This window comes from Silene latifolia, chromosome 8, assembly GCF_048544455.1.
Source record: "Silene latifolia isolate original U9 population chromosome 8, ASM4854445v1, whole genome shotgun sequence".
NCBI classification, from domain to species: domain Eukaryota; kingdom Viridiplantae; phylum Streptophyta; class Magnoliopsida; order Caryophyllales; family Caryophyllaceae; genus Silene; species Silene latifolia.
In genome coordinates this window covers 47,724,678-47,738,509 of record NC_133533.1, presented here as the reverse complement: position 1 = coordinate 47,738,509, position 13,832 = coordinate 47,724,678, and positions in this window count along the sequence as shown.

Genomic DNA, 13,832 nt, shown 5'->3' with positions numbered 1-13,832 from the left:
GATGTAGGCCTGCATTACACTTTTGTCGATCCTGGGCCGCTGTCTTCTTTTGCCTAATCACCTTCACTTGTTCTATCATCTCCTGTACCATCTGTGGTCCTAAAACCACTGCCTCAGCTCTATCATCCCAGTAAATCAGACTCCTACACCTCCTCCCATACAAAGCCTAAAATGGTACCATCCCAATACTCGTATGGTAGATGTTTTTGTAATAAAACTCGATCAAATCCAAACTATCTTCCCAGCTACCACCAAACTCCATCACATAAGCTCGTAGCATATCTTCCAGAGTCTTGATAGTTCTCTCTGTCTGTCCATCTGTTGCAGGATGAAAATCATTACTCATCTTCAAGGTAGTTCCCATCATCTCCTGTAATTCTTGCCAAAATCGAGAAATAAACCTCGCATCTATATCACATGTAACCACACCACATGTTTCCTATATCGATTAGCCAACTGAACCTTACACCATGTATCCTTCATAGGAATAAAGTGAGCTGACTTAGTCAAACGGTCAACTATCACCTATATCATGTTAATACCCTGCTGGCCCCTCGGTAAACCCACTATAAAGTCGATAGAGATAGATTCCCATTTCCACTCAGGTACCTCAAGAGACTGAATCTTACCCTGTGGTCATCGCTGCTCTCCCTTAACCCTTAGACATGTTAAACATCAGGCCACGAACCCAGCTGCTTCCCTTTTCATCCCAGGCCACCAGAAAGTCTTCTTTAAATCTCTATACAGCTTGTCACCACTTGTATGTACTGAATACAATGTGCAATGAGCCTCTGTCATGATCAACTTTTTCAACTCCTCATCACTAGGAACACACCATCTCCTATCAAACCGAACACTCCCATCTGTGTGAATAGAGAATCGAGACACCGTCCTCTTCTCTACCCCAGCTCTCCACTCCTGAATCTTAGAATCAAGAGCCTGCTTCCTGCGAATATCATCATAAAGATCTGGCTCCACTGTCAAGTCTCCCCTAGCATCCCTTTTTTGTATCATATGTATCCTCATATTCCCCACCTTATCTCTCAACCTCATCAAAGACATAGTTGTGCATAAGGAATGCACACTCTTCCTGCTCAACACATCAGCCACAACATTTGCTTTCCCTTCATGGTATAAGATATTCATGTCGTAGTCCCCTATAAGTTACATCCACCTCCTTTGTCTCATGTTCAGCTCCTTTTAAGTAAAGATATACTTGAGACTCTTGTGATCTGAAAAGACCTTAAAGGTCGCCCCATAAAGATAGTGTCTCCAAATCTTGAGAGCAAACACAACTGCACCCAACTCTAGATCATGTGTTAGGTAGTTCTCCTCATAAGGCTTCAATTTCCTAGAAGCATAGGCAATGACTTTCCCATTCTGCATCAACACACACCCCAACCCATTCTTTGAAGCATATGTATACACCTCAAAGTTCTCACACCCTTCAGGTAAAGCTAAGACTGTAGCTGTGGTTAAACGCTCCTTCAATGTTTGGAACCCCGTCTCACAACTTTCATCCCAATGAAACCTGTTCTCTTTCCTCATCAACGCTGTCATAGGTCTGACGATCTTTGAAAAGTCTTTCACGAACCGACGATAGTACCCTACCAAACCCAAGAAACTCCTAATCTCAGCCACATTCTTTGGTGTCTCCCACTTAGACATTGCCTCTATCTTTATAGAATCCACAGGCACATCCTTCTTAGAAATCACATGCCCCAGAAAGGCAACTTTCTCGAGCCAGAACTCACACTTAGACAACTTTGCATACATCTGATTGTCACGCAAAGTTTATAACACCAATCTCAAGTGCTCCTTATGCTCCTCCTTAGTCTTGAAATAGACTAAGTTATCATATAAGAACACCAGCACAAAGCGATCATAAAACTGACTGAAGACCTGGTTCATCAAATCCATAAAACACTGCCGGTGCATTAGACAACCCAAATGACATCACAACATACTCATAGTGACCATACCTTGTTTGAAAAGCTGTCTTCGATATGTCCTCATCTTGAATCCTCACCTGATGGCAACCTGACCTCAAATCAATCTTTGAAAAGACTCCTGCCCCACTCAGTTGGTCAAATAGATTATCTATCATTGGCAAAGGATACTTGTTCTTCACTGTAACACTGTTCAGCTCTCTGTAGTCGATGCACAACCTCAAGCTCCCATCTTTTTTAACAAATAGAACTGGTGCTCCCCACGGCGATACACTTGGTCTAATGTATCCCTTATCTATCAGATCGTCCAACTGCTTCTTCAGTTCAATTAACTTTTTAGGACCTATGCGGTACGGGGCCTTAGCGATTGGTCCCGTCCCTGGTTTCAACTCCACACTGAAATCAATTTCTCTCTTCGGTGGAAAACCTGGTATCTCCTCCGGAAAAACATCTGGGAACTCTCCCACCACTAGTATCTGATCAGCTGTCGGATCTACCTTACTATGGTCTTTCATATGGCACAAGATCAAAGGACATCCCTTCCTCAGATAAGACTTCAATGTCACCGCTGCAATCACTTTGACTTTGGGTTTGACAACAAACCCACGATAAGACACACTAACTCCCATAGGACCTCTAAAAGAGACTCTCTTTTGGTGACAATCTATTCTAGCCTTGTACTTACCCAGCCAATCCATACCAACTATCACCTCAAAACCATCCATAGGGAATTCTAACAGATCTACTGGAAGGTCAACCTGCCCAACTATCATAGATACACCCTTATACAACCTCCCACATGACACTGACTCACCTGACGGTATAACAACCTCATCTTTTACAGACTCAAACTCTCTCAAACCCAAAAGCTTAGCATGACTCGGCGATACAAAAGAGTGTGATGCCCCCGAATCAAACAAAACAAAGGTAGAAACATCATTAACAAGAAAAGTACCCGTGATCACGTGAGCATCATCCTCAGCAGCTTTCTTGTCCATCATGAATAACTTGCCACTGGTCTTTTGTCCACGTCCCTGGACTGTACTAGCTCAAGTAGATGGCTTGGCAGCCGACCCCTGATTGTTGTTAGCTGCCGGTTTCTAGTAAGAGTTCCCGCCATTGCGGTTAGAACCACCGTTGTTGTTACTCTGACTTCCTTGGTTATTGAATGATCCCGCCGACCTGTTGCTAGCAAAATTCTGGGACGGACCCTGCGAAAAGCTCCCCTGCGATGGCCTCTGAAAACCTCACCCCACGTCACTAGTACACTCATGCCTCTTGTGGCCCATACCGCCACAGTTATAGCAAGAGAGATTCCAGCTACTACTACTACCACCACGACCACGCCCATACGAAGCTCCACTACTAAAACCCGATCCCGATGAGTAAGCCCTCGCCTGGTTATGGTTACCTCTCTTGTAACTGGACTGACCACCACCCTCACTCTCATCCTTTCTCTTCTCAGGACCCCTCTCCTTGGTCTCCTTGGCCATTTCGACCAAACTCTCAGCCCTCCCTGCTCGCTCATAAACTTCCTTAACATATGTAAGGACCTCAACTGGTAGCTTCTCCATTATCTGGTAAGTCAAGCCCTTCTCAAACCTGAGTGCCAAATTCTCCTGGTTCAGCCCCATGTCCTCTGCATACCTTGATTTCTCATTAAACTTGTGGTAATAATCAGCCACAGTCATATCCAGAGTCATCTTGAAAGCATCAAACTCCTCCCTCAGCTTACTACGAACATGTTCAGGTACAAACTCTTGGCGCATATCTCAGTTAAACTCACTCCATGGTATGGCTGACTTCCCCTGCTTCAGGTACAAGTCTAAGGCACTCTCCCTTACCTTGTCCCACCACTCTCCTGCAACATCTCTCAAGTAGAACGCAACTTGTTCTACTTTGAAGTCCTCGGGACAATGAACCACATTCAAGATGTTCTCCATCCCCTTATGCCAATTGTCGAGAAAAATTGGCGCTCCGGTACCCATATACTTTTTTGGGTTGAAACGGGATATCGTAGTGCTCATCTTGGCAAAGTCCACCCCGGCATCTTTATCTTTCCCAAACTTCTTTAGGGCCTCGGTAAGCGCCTCTTGATGCTCAAGCATCTTGACTATCTCATCTACACTCATCTCTTGCGCCCTAGTGTACAAAGCAGATGTCTTTGGCGGCATCTTTGAGCTATAAGAGGAGAGACAAATGTAAGCACATAGCCTACGGCTCAAAGCACATACGACCGGTATAGCACACACTCGATCGAGTAAATACACCCACTCGATCGAGTAGAGGTCACTCGATCGAGTTGCCCACTTACTCGATCGAGTGCCTCAACTCCAGAACCTGACCAGAACGTACAACATAACGCACTTGACCGAGCCCCAAACGTAATTGATCGAGTAGCCCCCACTCAATCGAGTATTCCACTTACTCGACCGAGTTCCCCAAAACAGTAGCTACTGCCCAACATTGTCATATACGCACTCGATCGAGCTCAGCCCACTCGATCGTGTCCAACCTACTCGATCGAGTATCCCCCACTCGATCGAGTCATGCTTACTCTCTAGCTACCCGCATGCTTTACTTAACAACCTTTCGCAACACTATATATATATATATATATATATATATATATATATATATATATATATATAACGCAACATCCTATTCACATGTTACTATAATGCCACATTATAAATCATCCATTATGCAACTCCATCATTCACGACAACATACTATCATATGAACTACCTCACCTTTTCCACCATATTCTCCATTCCTCCACAATCATTTATCCAACAATTCATACAACACATCATCCAATACATGCAATAGAACATTAGTAAACACATAGCGATCCCATGACACCCCATAGTGACCGGTTGAAAGTTGTAGGGCGAGTTCGCGACTTTAGGACGACTCCCAATTCTTTGCATTAGCTCCTAACAACTCCTACCCAGGTTCATTTTAGTTTGACTCCCTAGATTCATTGGGTTCATTAGTTACAGGTTCCAAAATCGTCGCTTTGATACCACTTTGTAATACCCCCATACACCAAGGTGCCTTACCAAGACCACCTAATGCATGGAAGTGCTACCATCTCGGTTATCCGAGGCAATGTATATCAAATTGACCATAATAGAACATACTTAAATAAATAAGTTTAAGTGATTACATAACCAAAATTCAAAAACTGTTAAATAAAAATACAAATGTTCCAAATCCAACACCAACTAAACGAAATATGAGTTCAATGACAGAGCGGAAGACTCTAGTGACTCGTGATGACTCCATCCCTGCTATCCCTTACGCAATCGATCTCATACCTGCTCAATAACGGCTCACCATCCCCGAATGGATCACTACAGTTTTTAAAACAACTAACGGGGTCAGTTACTGATTACACAATACAAGATAAGCAATAAAACAATACATATGATCATCCAACTCCGTCATATCTCCACACACCTGACTCCACACTAAAGTGTGTAGTCCGGCCAGAATATCCATCGCAACAGATATTCCACACCGCCAGTGGGGGACCGCAGCTGTACCCACCAAATCCCCGCTCATCAACTCCGAGCTAAAACCCAAGTTCCTTAATGTGCACATCCCCTCTTGTGGCGGGTTCCACAAAGGGCAAATCAAGGGCGTGAAGCCACTCCCGCAAGTGACTCCACTCAGTCGAGGACGCGCCTCGCGAACCATAGACAAACACATCCAACCAATTATACATCAACAATTACCAATTACAATACCAATATGACAAAATCACAAAATCACAACCATCACCAATCAACTATCAAATACCATGTAAACAGTAACTGAGTAAGGAAACCCTACCTGGAAAGGCAAATCACCAAGATCTTCACAAATTAGCTATTCAAAATTGTTCCTCTACGAAACCACCTCCTAGAAACACACAATCATATAATTACTAACTAACAATCACCAAACTCCCAAAATCCCCCAACATACGCAATTAGGGTTTCAAATAAAGTCAATGAAATGATATAAAAACTATACAAGGATCTTACCCACAATACGACGGTCTCAACGGCGTAAAGAACACAACGATCCGACGACTCTAGCCTTTAGGCTTTAATAGCAATGCGAAGAAGAAAGCAATGTAACTTGTTTAACTCTTGAGAAGTTTTAGAAAAAGGTAAAAGTGAAAAAGAAAGTGACAGAAGTGTATATATATCTTTCTCGCATTGCTAACAAAACCTGGCAAAATAACCTGTAAAACCGACTTACTCGATCGAGTAACCCACTTACTCGATTGAGTACCCATCAACAGTACACTGTTTCGAAACCAAAACTCACTTACTCGACAAAGTAAGCCTTAATCGATAGAGTACCCAATTGCACAGAAAACCATAGTATTACAATTATCCCTATCCCTGGTGGTGCCAGAGGCCCTGGAATTCATCCTAGATCCCACTCCCATCTTGCCTCGATTGAGGGAGGTCTTCATATTGAACTTAAATTCCAAGACCCTCTAAAGTGCAAGCTACTCGCACTCAGTCAAGATTTTACGAACTGCGATACAGATAAGGCAATTGGGTATGTGGCTAATTTGGGAAATTTCTACATAAATGAATCACATGGACTTGTTCTTGACAATTTTCGGAACCAATCAGACACTATTCAGCGCCCGCCTTGGTCGAGAGCTCAACGTGGTAGGGCACGCGGACAGCTCGGGAGTTGTGGCAGACCTCACTGATTCTTTCCTCACCCCTGCCAATATGAACATACTCTACTGGAATTGCCGCGGTATCGCTCGACCCTCCTTCCGAACCCATTTATCCTATTTGATAAATGCTCACAAACCTGCCTTGGTTATCTTCTCTAAGACTAGGGTTACCTCTCCTAACTCCCTGACCGTCGTGCGCTCACTCCCCTTTGACTCCTTTGAGGTTTTGGACCCGGTTGAGCTTACGGGTGGTATCATCATCTTGTAGAATGTTAGGGACACTGCTGTTACTCTTGTTAACAAAGGCAGACAACTTATAAATATGGTGGTTCAGGTACCTTCAACAAACTTTTCTTTTCTCCTTTCTGCCGTTTACGCTAGTCCAAAATTTAGATACCGTCGTAGTCTTTGGAATGATCTGATTACTCTGAACCTGAACCTGAGTACCCCATGGGTCTGCCTTGGTGATTTTAACGAAGTTACTTGTGCCTCTGAAAAGCTGGGGGTTATGGAATTAAATCGAATAAAGTTCTCCTTTTTAAGTTAGCCTTAGAACATTCTAATTTAATTGATCTTGGGTTTTCTAGGCCGAAGTTCACTTGGACTAACCGTAGACGTATTAACCCTATCCTTGAGTTCCTCAATCGGGTTTGGGTCAACGAACAGTAGCTTGACCAATATCCTCGGCTCTCCTCGAACCATTGCTCTATCTTTCTCAAGACTTCGTTAGAGTCCAGACCTGCTGTGGATAAGGGGGCCCACGGGGGCGCTTGGGAAACAAGCGTTTGCATTTGTGGAGTCGCCACCAATTTTTATGGGAAATTGAAACCGTTCGAATACCTCGTGTCATGTCAAGACACAAAGTAGTGACATGAACACTAAGAACTCGTACCCTTAGCATTCTATGTCTAGAATGACTCTCGTGGATGCCAATGAACACGGATGTTCACAGAGATCTGGAGTAAGGGGTGAGGGTACGTATTAGGAAGTCCTTTTACTGAACACCTAATCCCGCCCGCCTCGATAGCGGCCTCTACTAATGATTAGGGAAATTATTCATATTTGATATGCTGTCGATTATATGCATGCAATGCAACATCCACGTTTTGATCCTAGCATGTGAATTTAAACTATGTCGGTGAACAAATAATTAGCACTCATTAACGTCGAATCGGATTTAGATTGATTACATGTGAGAACGAGTAAATAAATTATGCAAAATAATATACAATAAATAAAATAACGATAATTAAAATTACAATAAATTACAATGATTTAATTTATTTACGTCAAAAATATGTTTAAGACGGACAATTTGAGAAAAATAAGGGAAAATAAACTAGGTTAGAAAATATGGTCAGATTAAGAGTGATATTATGGCTAATAGTCGATTAATACGCAATTAAGGATTAAGGTCAAAGCAAGAACGGAAGTTCAGAGATAGAATTTAACCCGGAACAGGCGCAACAATGCTGCGTCCCTTGGAAGAGGCGCAGTGGTCACTGCGTCTGTTCCTGAGGTGAGTTCTGGCCGTGAAGTAAGAACTGTGTGTTGTTAATGTTCGTTGGTGTATTTAATGGTTGATTATTGATATTTGACTCGGATTAAAGTGATTTATCGTATTAATTTTACATTTGAATCGTCATAAAAGCGATAAAAACGACTTAAAACGGATTAAAACTAATTATAGACGGGTTATAACTAATTAAAGACGAGTTAGAACTAATTACAATTTGATTAGGTTATTTACGAAAATGGAAACGAGTTAAACAAACTGGAAATATATGTACAAAGGCGAACTCCAGAAACTTGATATGAACGAATCGAGTCTCTAAAAATCCGGGTTTGATTTAATGACGAAAACCAGCAAATATCAATTATAAGGGATTTAAGTCGGAATTAAAGCGTGATATTTATTAAGAATATATATTAAAGTTATTATGTATGAAGGAAAGAGAAGAAAACAAGAAAACAAAGGAATAGAAAGAACGAATTTACAGAGAAGCGAGGAAGAAGAAGAAAGGCAGGAACTGCGGCAGCCTCTAGAAGAGGCGTAACTGTTGCTGCGTTTCTTCTCGACGTCTGCCTACTATTAATCCGTAAAAACGGTTTGATAAAAGGGTTTTAGAAATCATTTTTAAACATACTTTTGACGTAAATCTTACATTAGTTGGTACAAAAAAAATACAATAATAAAAGATGGAATTTACACCCTCAGACTTACATGTTTGACGAAACGAGATTAACTAAGTTAACGTTTTAGTGATTGCTCGACTCGAATGTATGATGAAAGTGCCCTCGTAAGAGGATTTAGATTAAAATGATTGATTTATTGATTAATTATGGTGTAATTGGTCAAATTGGTCGGTCATGCAACGTGACTGGTACTCAGAATGATCTGAGCTTACGTGGTCGATTGATCAAGCACGTAGACGTCAAAATCTTAGAGCACGATCTTAGAATGCAAAGGGAGAAGAGAAGGACGGACACTCGCGTGAAAAATATATGGAACGAAGGTCCCTATTTATACTAAAAAATATGGAGAGTTATGGAATGACTCGAACTTTGGAAAGAAATCACGGAAAAATCTAAAAATGCGCAGAAAAGAGGCCGGTGAAGAGGCGCAACAGCTGCTGCGATCCTTCAAAGAGGCGCAGTAGGTGCCGCGTCCTTTCCCCAGGGGTTTCCTCATGCGGAAGAAAGAATTTCGCGTTTCTTTTATGGAATTGCGGTGGTTCTTAACTTCCTTATTCCCTAAAATGAGATTTTCGGGATATATTTTGCCAAAAGATATAAAATTAATTTATGGAATAAAAATATCCGGAATATTCTAGGACATTCCGACTCGGCATTCTAAACGGTTTATTATAAAATGAAGCGGTTTCGACCCGGACTCCAAATGAACTCTAATTACTGTCAAAACGACCGTATCGGCGCGTAGATGATGACCAAGGGGTAGACACAAGTATTTGAGCTATCATTTGACGATAAACTTATGAACTGTCATAAATCATTCCGCGTACCAAACATGCGGCCCAATTTATCACCGGGTGGCTTGTGGGAGGTGCAGAAATGAGGTATCTACAGAGCCCCCATTTTGACTGAGGCTTGGACAAGGCGAAAGTCAAAGTATAGCCATCAGGTCAATCGAAGATTACAACCTGACGACTATGGCGACGCGAGGCGTCTCAAGGGGTCTGAGCCAAGGACCTGTCGTCAGGAACATTTTAGAGTCTGTCGACGTCCGGGGAGGGTCGTTTAAAGTCCATTAGACTACGTAAGGAGGCTCGCCAGCCATAAGAAGAAATCATACCCGCGACTTCTTTCTTGGAGGAATGAATAATATTGAGGACAGCAGGACGTCGGTAGAAACTGCTGGGGAAATCTGCTTGCGTCGGTCTCAAACGAACTCTCGTCGGGGAATATATTGATGATTCTGTCTGAATTGAATCATTTATGGGAATCTGCTCGTGTCTGCTTCCAAACAAACTCCATCTCTCAAGAAGTGCAATCGGCTGTCATGAACTCTCGTTGGGTAAAAGGTATTGATAAAGGCGAAATCCGCTCGTTGCTGCAAGCGAAGTTCTGATGAAGGATAAAATACTGCGACGGTTCACAGTCTGCTTGAAGATAAAATACTGCGACGGTTCACAGTCTGCTTGAAGATAAAATACTGCGACGGTTTCGCAGTCTGCTTTGGAAAAAATACGGGTCCGGACAAAAAATAAATGTCCAATAGACCAAATATATGATATATGGTGTTGGAGAAGAGGCGCACCAAAGATGGGCCCACAAACAACTACCTTGTAACAAACTTTTGAAAATTGAGCTGGAGGGGAGCTGGGGAAGAGTCGCAGGAAGAGGCGCAGCAGGTGCTGCGTCCTTTCCCAAGCTCGTCCCTGTCTGAGTAAAACTCGATAGCAACCATGTTTCATTTCATAATAACAAAACACAAATCTTATTAAAACTCTCTCAAATTCCAACCAAAATCCGTCAAAACTTGATCGAATCGCGCCATTAATCATGACTAATAGAGGTATGTGTCTTATCCTTGCTTTAATTCTTGTATTTGATCGAAAAAAATTAGGGTTTTCATACCCAATATGTCGAACATTTGGGGCTTTTCCCCCAAATGGATTTGCGTCGTGAAATTGATATTAGAAATGGATAATTGGCAATGTTAGGAACATAACCATGTATTGTTTTTGAATTTTCGTCAAGTATTGAGCATTTGAGCGAAATTAAGACGGTTTCTCAACTGTTTCGAAAATATCTTCGAAAATGCCTTTAGGATTGTCCATTTTTGATGAAATTTGGTTTTTGGAACCCTTATGTAACGGGTAAACTTTCTACCATTTCGGATTTTCGATTTGTGACAGCTTTTTCAGGACACTCTTCTTAGGGTCTAATTGCTATTATAGCGAAATGCTGCCGAAATTTTGACTCAAACCCGTAACTAGGCTTGAACTTAGAATTGACTTGACCCAATTTATCACATGAGTGGTCGGGTTTCGAGAGAAATGGGCAAATATGGTGAGAAAAGGCTGTTTTCGGGGCTTAAAAGGCTTGAAACAACCCTCACCGAGGCTTGTCGTCATTTGACGCGGCCTAACTTACTCTAATTTTGCAGGTGACGTTGCTTCTACGTCAGGGAGGGCTCCTATGGACGTAGACTTCGACTTCTACGCTTTTCTCACTCTTGAAGAGGTGGTCGAGGAGGTTGTTGAGGAGGAGGTTGAGGAGGTCCCAAAGCGGGCTAAGGTAGGGCGTGGCGGTCGCCAGCTAGCGGGGGCACCTGAGTGGGCTGAGAAATGGGATGGCAGACATCTCATTTGGGCAGCAGAGAGCCACCTGTCTTACAGGATGGCGAGGAGTTTGGTAAGTCTCGAACTTGTCATTCCTTATTACCTTCCTTATTCACTTGTCGTTTTATTTCGCGTTGATCCTGTGCTAAAGATAGCTTTGCGTCGAATTGATATAGGAGGACAGGAACATGAGGTCCTTCTCTGGCTACACGACGATGATGGAGGCCTACGAGAGACTTGCGTAGGAGGAGAAGGCCATCATCAATCTGGGAGCCTTCGGAGCTTTGGTGGGAGCATGGAGGGCGATCAAGGAGAGGAAGATTCGGTCTAACCTTTGCCCGATTCGAGCTTTCCTCGATCGGTACAGGGACACGACCTCGTCCTTTCACATGCCTTTTGGAGAGGTCGGGGTCACTCTGGAAGCATACGACATGATCTCTGGTCTGTGGAGAGGAGGCGTTGGTGTGGCCGTCGACGGCCATGAGAGTAGACTCGGCCGAGGCGAGGAGGCTAATCGGCTGGAACCTGGAAGCGGGTGGTGCTACCGTTCCCGGGTTGGTGCCGAGTACTTACGTTAGGTAATACTTTGCGGGTAGGACCCCGGCGACGGTGATGATGGATGGGAGGAAGGTGGCTCCTCCCGCTTGTACTGCGGAGCAGAGGGCTCGTTTGTGGCTATGGTGGTTCTTATCTTCGCTTTACCTCGGAGACAAGGGGGAGAGGCTGTCGACGAAGCTTCTTTCGTTCTTTTATGACTTGACTGACCTGGGTCGGTGGGACTGGGTTACTCCTGGCTTTGCGGTCCTCACTCGCTACATGAGGGCCATGGTTCATCCCGAGCTGGTGGAGAAGGGGACTTCTTCTGCTGCTGTCGGTCCTGGACTATTGTTGGAGGTATGAACCTTTATTACGCATCATGAAAGATCGTTACTTCTTTTTTTTTTCCATTTCTATCGAATTGCGAAAGATCATTATCGATTATCTTGTTTTGCAGGCGTGGGTGTACTCCTACTTTCCGGGCTTTGAGCCCAAGAGGAAGGAGACTGAGCCGAGGGCTTACCCTGTCGTGAGGGACTGGGTGGTGTGTCGTAGGAAGAGCCAGCGCTCGTCTTACGACATTTGTCGATGGGGCGTGAATGCCCTGAAGTTGAGCGACGTAAATACCTTTGATTACTTTTCTTCATTGTTGTTTTTATTTAGGAGCAATCATAGGAATGACCCCCTTTCCCGTTTAGAGCCGATCTTAGGAATGACCTTTCGTTTGCTTATTTTAGTGGGTGCCCAGATCTTGGGTGGACTACCCTGACGCTCCGGCCTTCGTGGCTGAGGTCCTTCGACCCAGGAGCTCGAGTCGGTTGCTATTGTGGACGTCCGTGGGACCTGTGTGGTACCTGGGCGAGCGTTTGACTCGGCAGTTCTTTCTTGACACTTTCACGGTTCCCATCGATCCTCCACGGACGATGTTTAGGGAGCCTTCGGACGCCAAGAGAGAGGCTGACTTGGCGGACGTTGGCGGTGACGCCCTTCTGATTCCTGGTGAGGAGTACTCTCTGTTTGTTCGCCAGAGGTTGGCGTACTGGCCAATCGTGGTAAGTATTTTACTTTCCCTTTTTGAATTATTTTGACAAACTGACGAATGATCGTCAAATGAAGAATTCATTTGAACTTTGCAGGAGATCGAGGTGGCAGGCGTCGAGCCCCCAACGTACCGGGAGACATTTGAGTACACTGACACGGCGGGGATGACGACGATCTCGGAGATTCGCGACTTCAGCGAGGAGGTGACGGACGCTGGCCTGGAGGAGTGGCAGCACTTAGTGAGGAGGGTAAGCCCCCAGCTTCGGCTGTCTTTCGCTGTCTTTATTACATAAGAATACATTTTTATTATTGCATAAAACTGCATTTGTTCTTTTTGAAAACCTTTTGTTTATTGAAATGCAGGTGGCGCTGTCTCAGCATGTGGCGCTATGGAGGGTGGCCAACTGGCTGCGGGCCACGGCTATCGAGGCACTTGCTGGTGGTCGAGGATGACAGGTATGAACCTCTCATTCTCTTTACTTTGAATTTTGTCGCAATTTCTCGCGCTGTGTTTGAAATGGTTAATTGAAATGATTGAAATTAGGCATTTCTCTATCACTTGCAGAGGGAGCGTGACCTGGAGCACGAGCTGGCGCAGTCCCAGGAGGAGACAGCTCGCCTGTTGAGGGAGTTGGAGGTCAGGGACGCTGAGATGCTACCCTCGAGGTGACCGTACCTCAGCTGAGTGGGGACCCGAAGTAGCTATTTTCCTCTTTTTGTTGTTGATCGTCTTGTATATACTTGTACATTTTGGACTTCCTTTTGGACATTTCGGACCTGTTTTGGGCGAGAGCCCCCAGTTTGATG